Genomic DNA, 12,549 nt, shown 5'->3' with positions numbered 1-12,549 from the left:
TAGCACGCCTGCGTGGGCTTCCCAGCGGCAAGTGTGCTTGCCATACACTTCTGTTGACGGGCAGTCTGCAATAGCTGCTGGAATTTAGAAACTTCCTTCCAGTTCAGACCAAGTCACTGCGTGACAATCAGAGGAAGTTTCCAAATGGGATTGGTCCTGGGAAAGTGCAGGGGAGAGCTAGTGTTATATTATAAATGCAACTCCACAGACGATAACCGTTAACTAATAGTTAGCAGGGGAGAGATAAAAATACAGTTTTAATTAAAAAAGCCATTCTGTGTTCATGGTGCTCTCTCACCTGCCAGATGCTGCGAGAATGTTCCTGCAGGAGCTCACAGCCTGGTACGGCAGGAGAGAGAGCTGCATCAGCAAGAAAGCAAAGTGACGCATTTCTGGATGGACAGGAGGAGACATCACTGTGCAACTGATAGAGCAGAGGTATAAAAAGTGAACGTTTTCAGTTAAAAATCCTCCATTATTTGACACAAATGAGCTTATTCACAAAACAGAGCCAAACTCACAGACATAGAGAACAAACTTATGGTTACCAGAGGAAAAGTTGTGGGGTTAGGGATGAATTGGGTATTTGAGATTAGCAGATACAAACTGCTATATATAAAATAGATAAACAGCAAGGTCCTACTGTAGAGCACAGGGAACTATATTCCATAGCTTGTAATAACCTAAAAAGAAAAAGAATATAAAAGGAATATATATATATATATATATATATATATATATATATATAACTGAATCACTATGCTGTACACCAAAAACTAACACAAGATTGTAAATCAATTAGATTTCAATTAAAAACAAACCTCCATTTCTTAAAAATACCGGCAGTTTTGACAGTAACACCTACTTGGGGTACGCTCACAAAGAACAGTGACACTTGATAAAATGCTGATCGGCATTACATGCTACTGAGACCAGAATGGCTCCCTGGGGCTCCGTTACGCAACCCGGTCCCAGACAGACCAGCGGACTGTTTGGGGAGTAGCTGGGGACTGCACTTCTGACATTTGTGTATTTCAGCACGTTTGACTGAGTGGTTAAGAGAAGTCACCAACGAGCAAATATGCTTGAAGGACCCTCTCCCCCACAACCGTCCCCCTACGTGAGAGAGCCTCAGGAGCGTGGGCAGGTGGAGGTGTGGGAGGTGACGCATTCGGGACTTTTAGGCTCTGGGTTCGTCTCATTAGGGAATCAGACATGTTTGTGCTCATTTCGAAACAGAAGAAATAGACTTTTAGAGGAAGAAGAGAAACTCAGCTCTAATCCTGCCCACTGGAGTCCGTGGCATAACTTCCAGATGGTGATATTCAGATTCTTTTGATATTCCTCCAGCTAGGAATATGAAATACATATGAGGAAAAAAAAACTTAGGTCCTGGAAAAAAAAGATAAGCTCATCCTAGCGACTGGCAATCCCTTATCTGTGTTTAAGGAAACTATTACCTTCTGGTGTGAGTGTCATGAAGTCAGCTCTGGGCAGTTCTGGAGTGTAAACTCCACATGGCCACCCAGGATCTGGGACTTCGTCTGTCTGCTCACTCTGTTCCCAGGGCTCCAGACAGGGTCTGGGGTGCCGTAGATACTCAGAAATGTTGATGACCTAGTGACAATGATGGACAGGGATGAGCCTGGAACGGGAGCATTCGATAGAGGAGTGCCTTTCAGGCAATGATTTAAAACATTGTAGACCACCGAGCACAGTGGGGTTGGATAACCAATGTTCTTGAACCTTTCCCTAGGTTCTTCTACAACCAAAGAAGAGTAAAGAAGACCCACAGAGGAATTTCGAAGAACACAGGACTGATTTACAAACAAGCGCAAAATAGAACACTGGAGACATTCAGCGGCACTGAAGGCGGCAGGGGATTTGGAAACGATCAGAAAGTGGGCTCAGTGGTGAGTGCAAGCAGACGTCTGTGTTTCAGAAGTAATTTTTAAGGATTCACTTTGAGAGGGAAGAGCGATTTTCCTTTCCTCTTTTGTGCAGGATGGGTCTCCATCATGAGCTGTTCCAACCGGACTAGAGAATTTCTTTGGCACACACTGGCTCAGAACCAAGGGGAAGAATGCCAAGTCTCCATAAGACTGTCCGCCCCAGATGACCGGAGTCAGTTGGAAACATCTTAGTTTTAAGAAGGTGGTGGAATTACATAATTATTCACCACTCATAAGAAATTAAAATACCTCTTCCAAATATGAAGTTGTGAGATAACACAAAGCACAAATTCTAGACTTTCGGAGAGAGTGTGCCTGTTTTTCCTTCCCACGCAGAAACCCACGTCAGGATGTCTGGGCTGAGAACACGTGGCTGCGCGGCCCTCGCTTCCCCCGTGTCCCTCGGCGCACAGGACGGGTCTCTCGGGAGCGGCTCCTTCCAGCACCCGCCTGGGGAGTCTGGGGTCAGTGGCAATGCTGAGCCGCTGAAGATGCAGCACGCTGGAGAAGCAGGTGGGCAAGCGGTCATCACAGGGTACCCGGGGCTGCAGGGGCACCTTCTCCTCCACCCACAACAAATCTGCACGAGGTGAGGAACAATGAAGAAGGTCCTAAAATAAAGGCGCAGGGCTGTGGGAGGAGTAGGGCAGTATGGAGCAAGGGTCAGATTGCCCAAGGAATCTGTGACTCTGGCTGGGGTCCACTGCCCCTGCGTCCTGTGTGTGAGTTACTTTGAAAATCACAGCACCTCATTTAACCAGATTCATTTTGAGAGTTCATGTTACCTGTTCAGAATCCCAGGGAGTTGCCTTTGGTGGATAGCTTGAGCATCCCTCACTCAGTTTCATTTTAAGCATCTGCCCTGCATCTCAGTACAAGGCCCTGGGGGTTCCAAGGCAAAGCAGCTGAGTTCCTGCCTGCAAGGTGCTTATCATTAGCCCCATGGTCAGACGCGTAAACCACAAGGAGCTGGACCAGTACATCACACAGTGGGGAGAAGAGGAAATGCAGGGAGGATGGTCACCCCAGAGCAGGAGCGGGGCGAGCCCTGGCGTGTAGAGTGGGTGTGGGCTGAGGGTTGGAGGAAGTGGGAAACCAGGACTGGGTTTGGTGGAGGCAGGGCTGTAGAGGTGGGGGGACATGGTGACTTTGGGGGGCTTTGTGTGCTGTGCTGCGGGGCTGGGTCTGGTGGTGGTGGGAGCTGAGTCTGGAATTCTCTCCAGAGGTCCTGGTAACCATTGCCAAAGCAATTTATTGGAGACAGAAGCCTTACTGTGTTGGGCAGAGGAGTGAGTGGGACGTACAGCGGGGCAGAGTTTTGAGGATGGCAGCTGTGCCTTACTCATCCCAGGGTCCACTGTAGGGTGCACAGTGAGTCCCCAGTTCATTGGAAAGACTTACTCAATTTTAGTAAAAGCTCATAATCTTGGCTTAGGAAGTAGACTTGTGAACTTGACCAATAAGAAGCAAGGGATGAACCCAAGATCTGTCCAGTCTGTATTTTCTCCACTTTTCCCTCTCTAGGGGGCCTTGCTAGAGTTCCTCTTCCCCACAAGGAGTCTTATCTTTGAGTTGCCTGTTACCTGCTTAGGACAGAAAATTCAAGAAACAACTCCCATCACATTCTGTCAAACACTTGCCATCTACCAGAAACACACAAGCCGTGTGGGGCTCCTGTCCTTTGGGAACTCATGGTCTAGGTTCTTTGCTTGTGTGGAAGAAATTGGACAAGACTGAATTCTCAGAAGAAATGATGCACACAGAGGAGTTAGGACCAGAGAAGCATCAGCGCCATTCTGTTTGTGTTTGGAAACCCTGTAAGAGAAACAGGCCACAGTACAGCAGTTATCACGAGAGCCGTCTCCAGTCAGTCCCACCTGTGGAGAATTAACTAGCTTCCGCCAGTAACTCTGATGGTGAAGGGGTTAAAATAACAAATAAATGACTTTATTTAGACTTGAGCATCTCTGGCATTTTTTTCTCGATTTTTTCCCCCACAGTATTTGATGTGACAGCTTTTGTTTGCTCACACTTGTCTCTCTTTTAAATTTCTCATATCAGCGGTAAAAGCTATTTCTTTTTCCTGTAACATCTTGAGCTTGGTATCCAATGAAGGGAGAAATTGCTCTTGCATTACTTGAAATTATAATATTATACCTAATTTTTGGGGAGAAAGATGAGCGTAATTTAGATCTCCAGGCACTGAAGGTTTTGCAGACGGGTCATTTACAGCATTATTACTGATTAGTCACCCATGAAAGTGTTTTTACTGCGGGGGAGGCGCCGCCTTTTCTGGTATTCGTTAGAAACGCCAATTTTGAGGCCCGTCCAGGCAAGAGGAGGACAGTCCCCATCCACAGTGAGGCCACAGTCTCTCCCTGATGGGCCTGTGGTTGGGAGCGGAGAGCCCCTCCACAGGGAGGAAGGGCGCAAGCGAGGGAGAGCCGGTGCCGCCCGGGCACGTCAGCTCCATCAGCGCGCCGCGCTCCGCACCCCTGTAATTTCGCACGCGCACGCGCACGCGCGGCCGCAGGGCCCCCACGTCTGCGCGCGGCAGAAGGGTACCTGGAGCCTGGCTTTTCTGGCCTTGCTGAGATCATCTACAGACCATGAACAAACCGGAATTTGTTGGCTAACCATTGAAAAGCAATTTTGGAAAGAAACCTTCTGTTTCCCGACGTTTCCTTATGGGAATGAGAATCTGTAGTCTTTCCCAGTTTCTTTCGCCTCCCCAAGCCCCCTTCCGGGGGCCACCATTTCCCAAAGGAGTCCTCTTACGGGGGTGAGCCTGTGGGCCGCTGCTGTCGGAGCACACGCACAGCTGGAGCGGCTCCTGGCAGCCCTGCCCCCGACGCCGCCCGGGCTGGGGCGGGAGGGGGGGGCGCAATGCTGGCTGTAAACGGCAGGGGAGAGGCGCCGGCCGTTCGCCCGCGGCCGGTATTTCCCAAACGTCCCGTGTAAATCGCGGGAGCGCAGCGTTACCACTGCAAAGGGGGGCGCCGAGGGGCCGCATGCCAGTGGAATTCTGTAATGTGGGCTGCAGTGTACGCTGCGGCGGGGTTGAACTGAGGCCTGCTCTAGAGAAACCTGTAAGTGATTAAGTTCTCCCTGCAGCAAGGTAGAGCCGGGCCTGAAGTGTATCAGCACAGAAGAGTGAAACCTTTGCTGGTGCTTACATATATATGTGTATTTCTTCTTTAAAGTAAATAAATAGAGAATTCTGGCAAGACAAAACAAAACAAAACAAAACAAAAAACCAGAAAACCCTCGTCTCTCGTTACTGACCTAAGGAGAAGAGGGAAGACGCCGCCGTGTTGGTCGCATGCTTTACATTACTGAGGTCAGGACAGAACTTAGATTACCCTGTTTCAGCAACTCCCAAACCATGTTCTGGGGAATATAAGATGCTTCCTGAGGGGGAGGGGAGAAGAACTTCATGGCCAACTCGGTTTCGGAAACCTGTGTATCATTTCCCCTCCTCTGGGGATTCACGGGGCTCTTCAGCCTTTCAAGAGAACACTGTTTGCCTTAGTTTGACCCAGTACTTTCTCATTCCGTGTGATCACAGAATCCTTTTCCTCAGGGCACCTGCTAGCATCATAGGGGAAGCACTGATTTCTTCATCCACATGGGGAACACTGCCCATCGGTCGCTGACCTGCCCTCCCTGACCTCGTCTGTGTCTGCTCTGTGGTGCTGTGTTCGTGTTGGTGGTGTTGCAGTCTGTTGTGGCACGTGTATCCGGCTTTCAGGACAGACTGCAGGCTTCTGGAGGAAGACAGGACACTTTTCCTGTCTCGTCTTTGTTTCCCCATTCAACTGCTCTCTCTTTCTGCATTCCACTTCCTTGGTGGAAAACCCATACCTTTGGTGGACTCTTTACCTCTCTTTGCACTGGCAAGGATAAAAGCATCAAGAAAAATTTTCATTGTAAAATTAGGAGAAGAAATCATCGGATGGACTGAGGCTCAGGGCAGACAGAGAATCTGGTACCTGGCGAGGCTGAGTGGGTAGCAGGCACTGTTCGCCTGGGCTTTGAGCAGAGAGCACAGGGCTGGGAAGAGAAGGCTTGAGTTTCCACTTCTACGAGGAGTCAGGATGAGTGACAGTCCTCGGTAGGGGGACTCGGGGCTGTCACCAAGAGGGAGGCTGGCGAGACGGTGTGATGTCCATTGCTTAGTGTCGTGGGAGGAGCGTGGGCTTTGGAGTCTGGTGGTCTTGGCTCCGAATTCCAACAGCTCCACTTTTTAGTCGCATGATCTTAGACTAGACTTTCAGTTTCTTTATTTTTAAATGTTAAAAAATATTTATTTTAAAATTCACTAACTTTTTGTAAATTTGAGACTTATATTAAGTATTTAAAAGTATTTAAAATTATAACTTCAACAACATCTATCTCATAAGGTGACTGTGTAGGTTCCAGTATGAATCTACTTGCTGATGTTCATGTAAGCGTGGAGCACACCTGTTAACATGGGTTACCTGGGAGAGGTGGCCTTGAAGGACAAGGTCGTTGAAAGCCCTGGTAGCCAACATCCAGGAAGGCATCCCGTGAGCCTTGCTCCTGGTGTTCAATGCCACAGTGAAGAGGACCAACCTGGGTAACCAGCAGGACATGACAAAATGGAGAAATGTGAGTATTGAGGCTAGCTCGTAGACATTGTAGCTTCCACTGTGTTCTCTCAGGTTTTGCTCTGGGAGAAGCTAGCTGCCATGTTGTGAGGACACTCAAGCAGCCTTATGATCCATGTGGTGAGGGACACAGGCCTCCTGCTAACAGCCTGCACCTGCCCTCCAGTCACGTGAGCTGCCCACTTGGAACCAGAGCTTCCAGCCCCAGTCAAGCCTTCAGATGAAGGCAGCCCATCCAAGCCCCTCTGCCCAGAGCCACCCAGCTCAGTGCTCCCAACATCCTGATCAACAGAATCTCTAAGATAATAAACGTTTGTTATTGTTTTAAGCTGCTAAGTTCTGAGTTGCTTTGTTATGTAGTGATCGATAACTAATACAAGTCAGGGATGTGAGAAAGCAGGCAAAAAGAAAAAGGCTGCACTAAAAAAACTAATGTGCATGATATGATTTCATTCACATAAATTTCATATAAATATGCATAAAGAAACTTGAAAAAATACAGTCACAGACTTGTAGGAATATCTATGTTACAGTGTCAATTGCCAAGTGGCGAATATAAATTACAGAATAACGTGTGTAGAATAAGTCTATTTTGGTGTAAGCAAGCTGTAAATCAGCGCTGTCGTGTGTTTACGGAAGCAGGGGCACGGGCATGCTGGCTTTCTTCGGGAGGTGATTATACCTGCCTTCGCATATAATCTTTTCTTGCGTTGTTTCACTTGTTATAATAGGACTTAAATTATTTTTGTAATTTGAGACCATAGGTAGATAATGATTTTTAAAAATTAAAAAATAAAACGGCTGAGAAAGAGAGAAATAAGTGTTACAAACTGCCTGACATACAGAGGCATTCATCAATGCTTCCCTTCTGTGCTGTGGGCGGACTAGTTTGGTGGCCCACGTAGGGTGGTCTGGTGAACCCTGAGGACCCTTTCTCAGACTCATGTTTTTAAATGAATAAATTAAAATGCATAGGCTTTCGAAGGAAACCAATTCTGTTGAAATAAAGTTACAATGCGTGAAAAGCCAAAATTGTGATGTAGCAATAAATGTGCTCCTTTCTTAATAGTTTCAAATAAGACCTAGTGGTAGGTTGAACAGCTTCCATAACTTTGGAGCAGTAATGAGCGTGAGTGAGATTTTGAGGCACCTGCGACAGCTGCAGCGCGATGAGAAAACAGCTGGGGTTCTGCGGCTGGCGAGGTCGCGGGAGCGGAGGCACTGCCCTCAGGCTTGCTGCCTAAGTTCCTGATTGAAGGGAGAGTTGTAATATCTGTTAGACGGTAGTGAAAATAAAGATATACTGTTTTTTTCCCCTCCAGTCAAGTTCATGGACCACTTTGCAGTAAATGGTAGCTACACGTGAGTCAAAGTCAAAGTTGGGGGGACATTCGTTCAAAGTCTACGAAGTCTTTGTGCGCAGGGCTGGAGATGCGCAGAGGTCCGGCTTCTCCAGGGGGCGGGGCCCCGGACCCTGATGCAGCCTGGATGCCGGTGGGGCGTCAGCCTGGGTGAGCGGGACCCGAGGCAGGGGCTGCGCGCATGCCGTCCAGGCCCTCCCGCCCGGCGCACGTCAGTGGGGCGCGGCGCGCAGCTCTCTCCGCTGCCCTTCTCTGCTCGGGTGTTTTTGTTATTTTTCTTTAGAATGTTTGAAAAATCAACACATAGTTGAAAAAAGCACACTGCCTTGTTGTTTATTTATGTATTTCTTCGTGTATTTTCCTCCTGATTCGTTTATATTTGGGAGGAGCCCGAGTCTCCTCCTTCCATCGCATTTGGGGGGAGCCGCGTGTGACCCAGCCAGTCACCGAGACGCTCAGTTTCCGTGCGTCTTCCTACCCGTGTGCCTCCTGTGGGAACCCACACAGGCAAGGAGTGCTTTGCAGTTGGAGACTCGGGCAGCCCACAGTCCTGCAGTCAAATAATACCAAATGCTCCCCGAAGTACCTGCTGTGTTTAATTTTTATTTATTTTTACATTTTTCTGCTTTCTTCACGGTTCCCATTTTGTTTATTTTAAGCCTTTCTTGGCAGCTGCTTTCTGAAGGCAACACTGAGCTAATCGGCCGGTCATTGCTGGGCATCTTAAAGCTGTCAATCATTTAAATATTTCTAAAATTACGGGGTTCGTTTAGGAGCCCAAGGACTTGGAGAAACACACCAAAACCAACACCAACAGTGGTAACTTTGGACCTATTCCCCCTCCTCCCTGGGCCCCTTTGAGAGATCCCACCGTTTGTGGATGTAAATCATGTAATTTGCCAGTGAGTCGAACAAATTGAAAAGGTCCAAAGACCCGGAGCCAAAGATCAAGGCCTTCCAGAGCAGTACTTGGATGTTCCCATAACCAGCCAATCACTTCCTCCCTCAACAAATGTTTGCCAAGTGCCTCCTGTGAGGGAGGCGCTTCGCTAGGAGCTGCAGGGCGCTGCTTCTCCAGCAGTGTGCCGCGCACACTGGGGGGTTAAGAAAGCTAACTTAGTCAATTGTGACCAATGTTTGAAAAATGAACTAGAAACCAATAGAGGGGGGAGGATGGAGCTCAATAGCAGAGCGCACGCTTAGCAGGCACGAGGTCCAGGGTTCAGTCCCCAGGCCCTCCTCTAAAAATAAAGGAAGAAATAAACCTAATCACCCCCCACCAGAAACCACCCTCCAAAAAAGAAAAACCCTGGTAGTATATACTCGGTCATGAATGTCTTTCCCAGCTGTGTACACCCCCCAACAAGCATGTATGTACTAGATTACAATGTGCACCATACTTCTTTGTTTTGGGTCATTGTCAGAAATTGAGAAGTTCCTGCTGTAAGGAATATTCAGCGAACATTAAACGTTAGAGTGCCCCCATCCTTAGAGTCACGGTCAAGTGGAACAGGGAACACGTTAGCTGTGGCACATGAAAGGCTAACAGCACAAGGGCAGCTGGGAGGTTCTGTTAAACACCTTGGGGAGCACCTGCCGTAAGTGAGCATCGATTGCCCTCCCGAGTTGGTCTTCTCTTGAGGCGGGTTGGGGGGCTCTTGGCTCCTCTGTCCACCTGTCTTTGGACTGCCAGTGGGCGGGGCATTGCCACTCAGGTGAGTGGCTCCTGGGAGGTGGTGGGAGGAGGCCTCTGAAGGAGGCAGCTGGGAGCCCCCCGGCGCCCAATGAGCTGGGAGATGGGAGGCTGGCGAAGGCCTCCAGGCGAGTCACTCTTGGAGGATGAGATGAAGCCTAATTGTTCTCTATGTTAATTCCAATGGAGGAGCCGAAGATTTGGAGTATGTTATTTTTGGGAAGAGGTCCCTCCTTCTGTTTATATAATTGCCTGCTGCCACTGCTTCAGCCTTTTATAGGCCATGAGAGCCACACAGATGTCACCTTTTCATGTGGATTCTGGCAAGAAAGTGTATTAGCTGTCTGTTGCCTGATAGGCTTTCAGACTTACTTCTTGGAAAAGGCTGTGTCCTCGTTCAGCCAAATGGGATGGCTGTCTCTTGGTACCTCCCAGGGGTGTCGAGGAAGACTGTCCCTGGGCCTCTGGTTGGTTGGCACACTTGCTTGGCCAGCAGGTGTTGTCAGGAACACCAAAGTTACTGTGACCATGAACCTGGCTTTGTGAAATGTTTTGCAGACTCCATGTGTTGGAGTCGTTTTGCCTCTCTAGGATTTGTCAGTGGCATTCGAGGAGAAGCTTTTGCTAAAAGGGAGTGTGAACAGAAGTGCCTGCCAGCATTAGAGGAGCTGGAGAGATACTCTCCTGAATGGAAAGAAGAGACCCTGACTCTCGTGTGCCCAGCCCCTCCCGTCCTGGCTGTAAATGATTACAGCCACCAAGACTTTGTGCCCTCTGAGCACAGTATCTATTGCTTTTCATTGTGGTTTGTAGCTGCTCTTACTGTGTGTGCTGTAAGCCCTGGCTGTGAGGAAAGTGTGTCAGGAAAATCCAGGCCAGGCTAGGAATATCTGGGTCAGGACAGTTTGTCCTTTCGGAGAAGTTCAAAGTTCTAGAGCTGATCATAGTACAGCACGCAATGTCCAGAACTGCCCCAGGCCAAACTGGTTGACCCCATCCGTTGGGTCCTGCATCTTGTTGATTGACCAGGCTCTTTGGTGTCCTGGGTGCTGGTCTCTGGCCGTCCCTAGTGCAGGAAGAAGGATGTGAGGGATGGGATACTGCCGGTTGAGTGGCAGGGTCAAGTCTGTGTAGCACCAGTGCAACAGAATTGCGTCATTTATCTAATTAACTTGTCTGTTATTGAATTAATTTTCCAGCCACCCAATAATGATGACCCCTCATGTGAACATTTGCTATAGGCTGTCAGTGTCCTGGTTCATCTACTTCTAGAAAAACCAAAGAAAGCAAGAAAAAGGTAATGGGCCAAATCCCCACTTAACTTTGTATCTTTTTGACAGTTTAAGAAGTGCTCAGTGCAGAGCATTGTCTGTTGCAGACACACACCGCCCTGCTCTTTGGCAGACCATTGCCGTCATCTGTGCAGGCAAAGCTCTTTTGAGGACATAGAGGATGCTTTCTTATTTGTTTGCATGAGGAATGGAGAAAGGGTGTGTGTCCCTTGGGACAGGTGAGGGGTGACGTGGAGAAAATATTGTTTACAGCGGTGGTTCTCAGTGGTAATGGATCTGAGGTCATTTTTCTAACACATGTTTTGTGATGCTCTGTGATAAATTACAAATATGGCTACACGCTCCCCGGTCTGTGAATGCTCTCCCTGTGCAATGCGGCACTGCCTCTCCTCTCATCCACAGGTGGTGTCTGCTGCCCTCCCGCCTTGCATCCGGGCTAGTCTTGTGATTAATCATGACCAGCAGAATGCAGTGGAAGTGATGCTGGGTGACTTCAGAGCCAAGGCTTCAAAAGCCTTGCAGCTTCAACTCTCTCCCTCTTGGAGTCAAGCCACTGTGTGAAGAAGCCCGAGCTAGCCACCTGGAGAGGCCACATGAAGGAGAGCTTGGCACTTGAGCTGACAGTCTAGCCCCAGATACGTGGCCATCCAGGACCAACCAGTGCTTGGCTGGTCTGCCAACTAGTTCCAAAGACAAAGTGCACTCTGCCAGCGTGTTGTGGAGCAAAGGGGAGCCATCCCAGCTGGGCCCTGCCCAAATTGCCAACCCACAGAACTGTGAGCGAAAAACGGTTACTAAGTTTTGGGGTAGTTTTTTATGCACCAGTAGAAAACTGATACTCATCCTTTATTTTGTCTGAAAATCATAGGTTATGTAAACTACTACACATGAAATTAAAAAGAAAAACATGATACCTGACTTGTAACACAAAAGGGAAAATAGGAAAGTAACTCAGGATAAATGATGTGCAAATACTAGAGCACAGCACTCTTGCAGTCACGGTGAAGCTGCAGAATGTTCCTAGAATCCCGGCGAACTCATCAGCTTCAGATGCAGGCTACAAGACCGGCGGCGAGCCAGCTACCGCGAGTGGTGTTGCCACCAGTGATGCGGTTTTCTGAAATGGTAATCGATTCTTGATTGAATTCAGGGACAAAAAACAGTATTTTACTACAAATAACATCGCAGTCAGATTCTTAGAGAATTAGTTTTATATTAAAAGCCTTTTGTTTACTCATAAAATTATTAAGTTTTCGTTCTAGTTACGTTCTAAAGTCAGATAGATATAGACATATTCCAAAACTGAAAGAATTCACCGCCAGTGGACCTGCACTGTAAGAAAGGCTACAGGAAGTTCTTCAGGCAGAGGGCATGGTTAGCATATGGAATGTGGATGATGTGTGGGGATGAGCGGCACTGGAAGTGCTAAGTACACGGGCAAATGTTTAAGTTTTTTTTCTTATTGTTTAGGTCTCTTTGAAATATAGTTGACTGTTTTAAAAAATAATGTAGTGTGAGTTTTATAACATATGTAAAAGTAAAACGCATGACAACAGTAGCATGCAAGTCCGAAGGGGAAGGCAAGTGCACTATTTTCAGGTTCATGTTCTGTATGCAAAG

General features: G+C 48.0%; 1 long non-coding RNA gene across 1 annotated transcript; it reads left to right on the top strand.

Annotated features, from left to right (window-relative positions):
• The first annotated feature begins 359 nt into the window (after window positions 1-359).
• On the top strand, window positions 360-2,105 carry LOC140697205 (uncharacterized). Its single transcript, XR_012074059.1, has 3 exons — window positions 360-438; window positions 1,757-1,913; window positions 2,005-2,105. It is a non-coding gene; the product is annotated as an uncharacterized lncRNA (long non-coding RNA).
• Window positions 2,106-12,549: the final 10,444 nt, after the last annotated feature.

Source organism: Vicugna pacos, chromosome 6, assembly GCF_048564905.1.
Source record: "Vicugna pacos chromosome 6, VicPac4, whole genome shotgun sequence".
Lineage (NCBI taxonomy): Eukaryota > Metazoa > Chordata > Mammalia > Artiodactyla > Camelidae > Vicugna > Vicugna pacos.
This window is presented reverse-complemented; position numbering and strand designations above follow the sequence as displayed.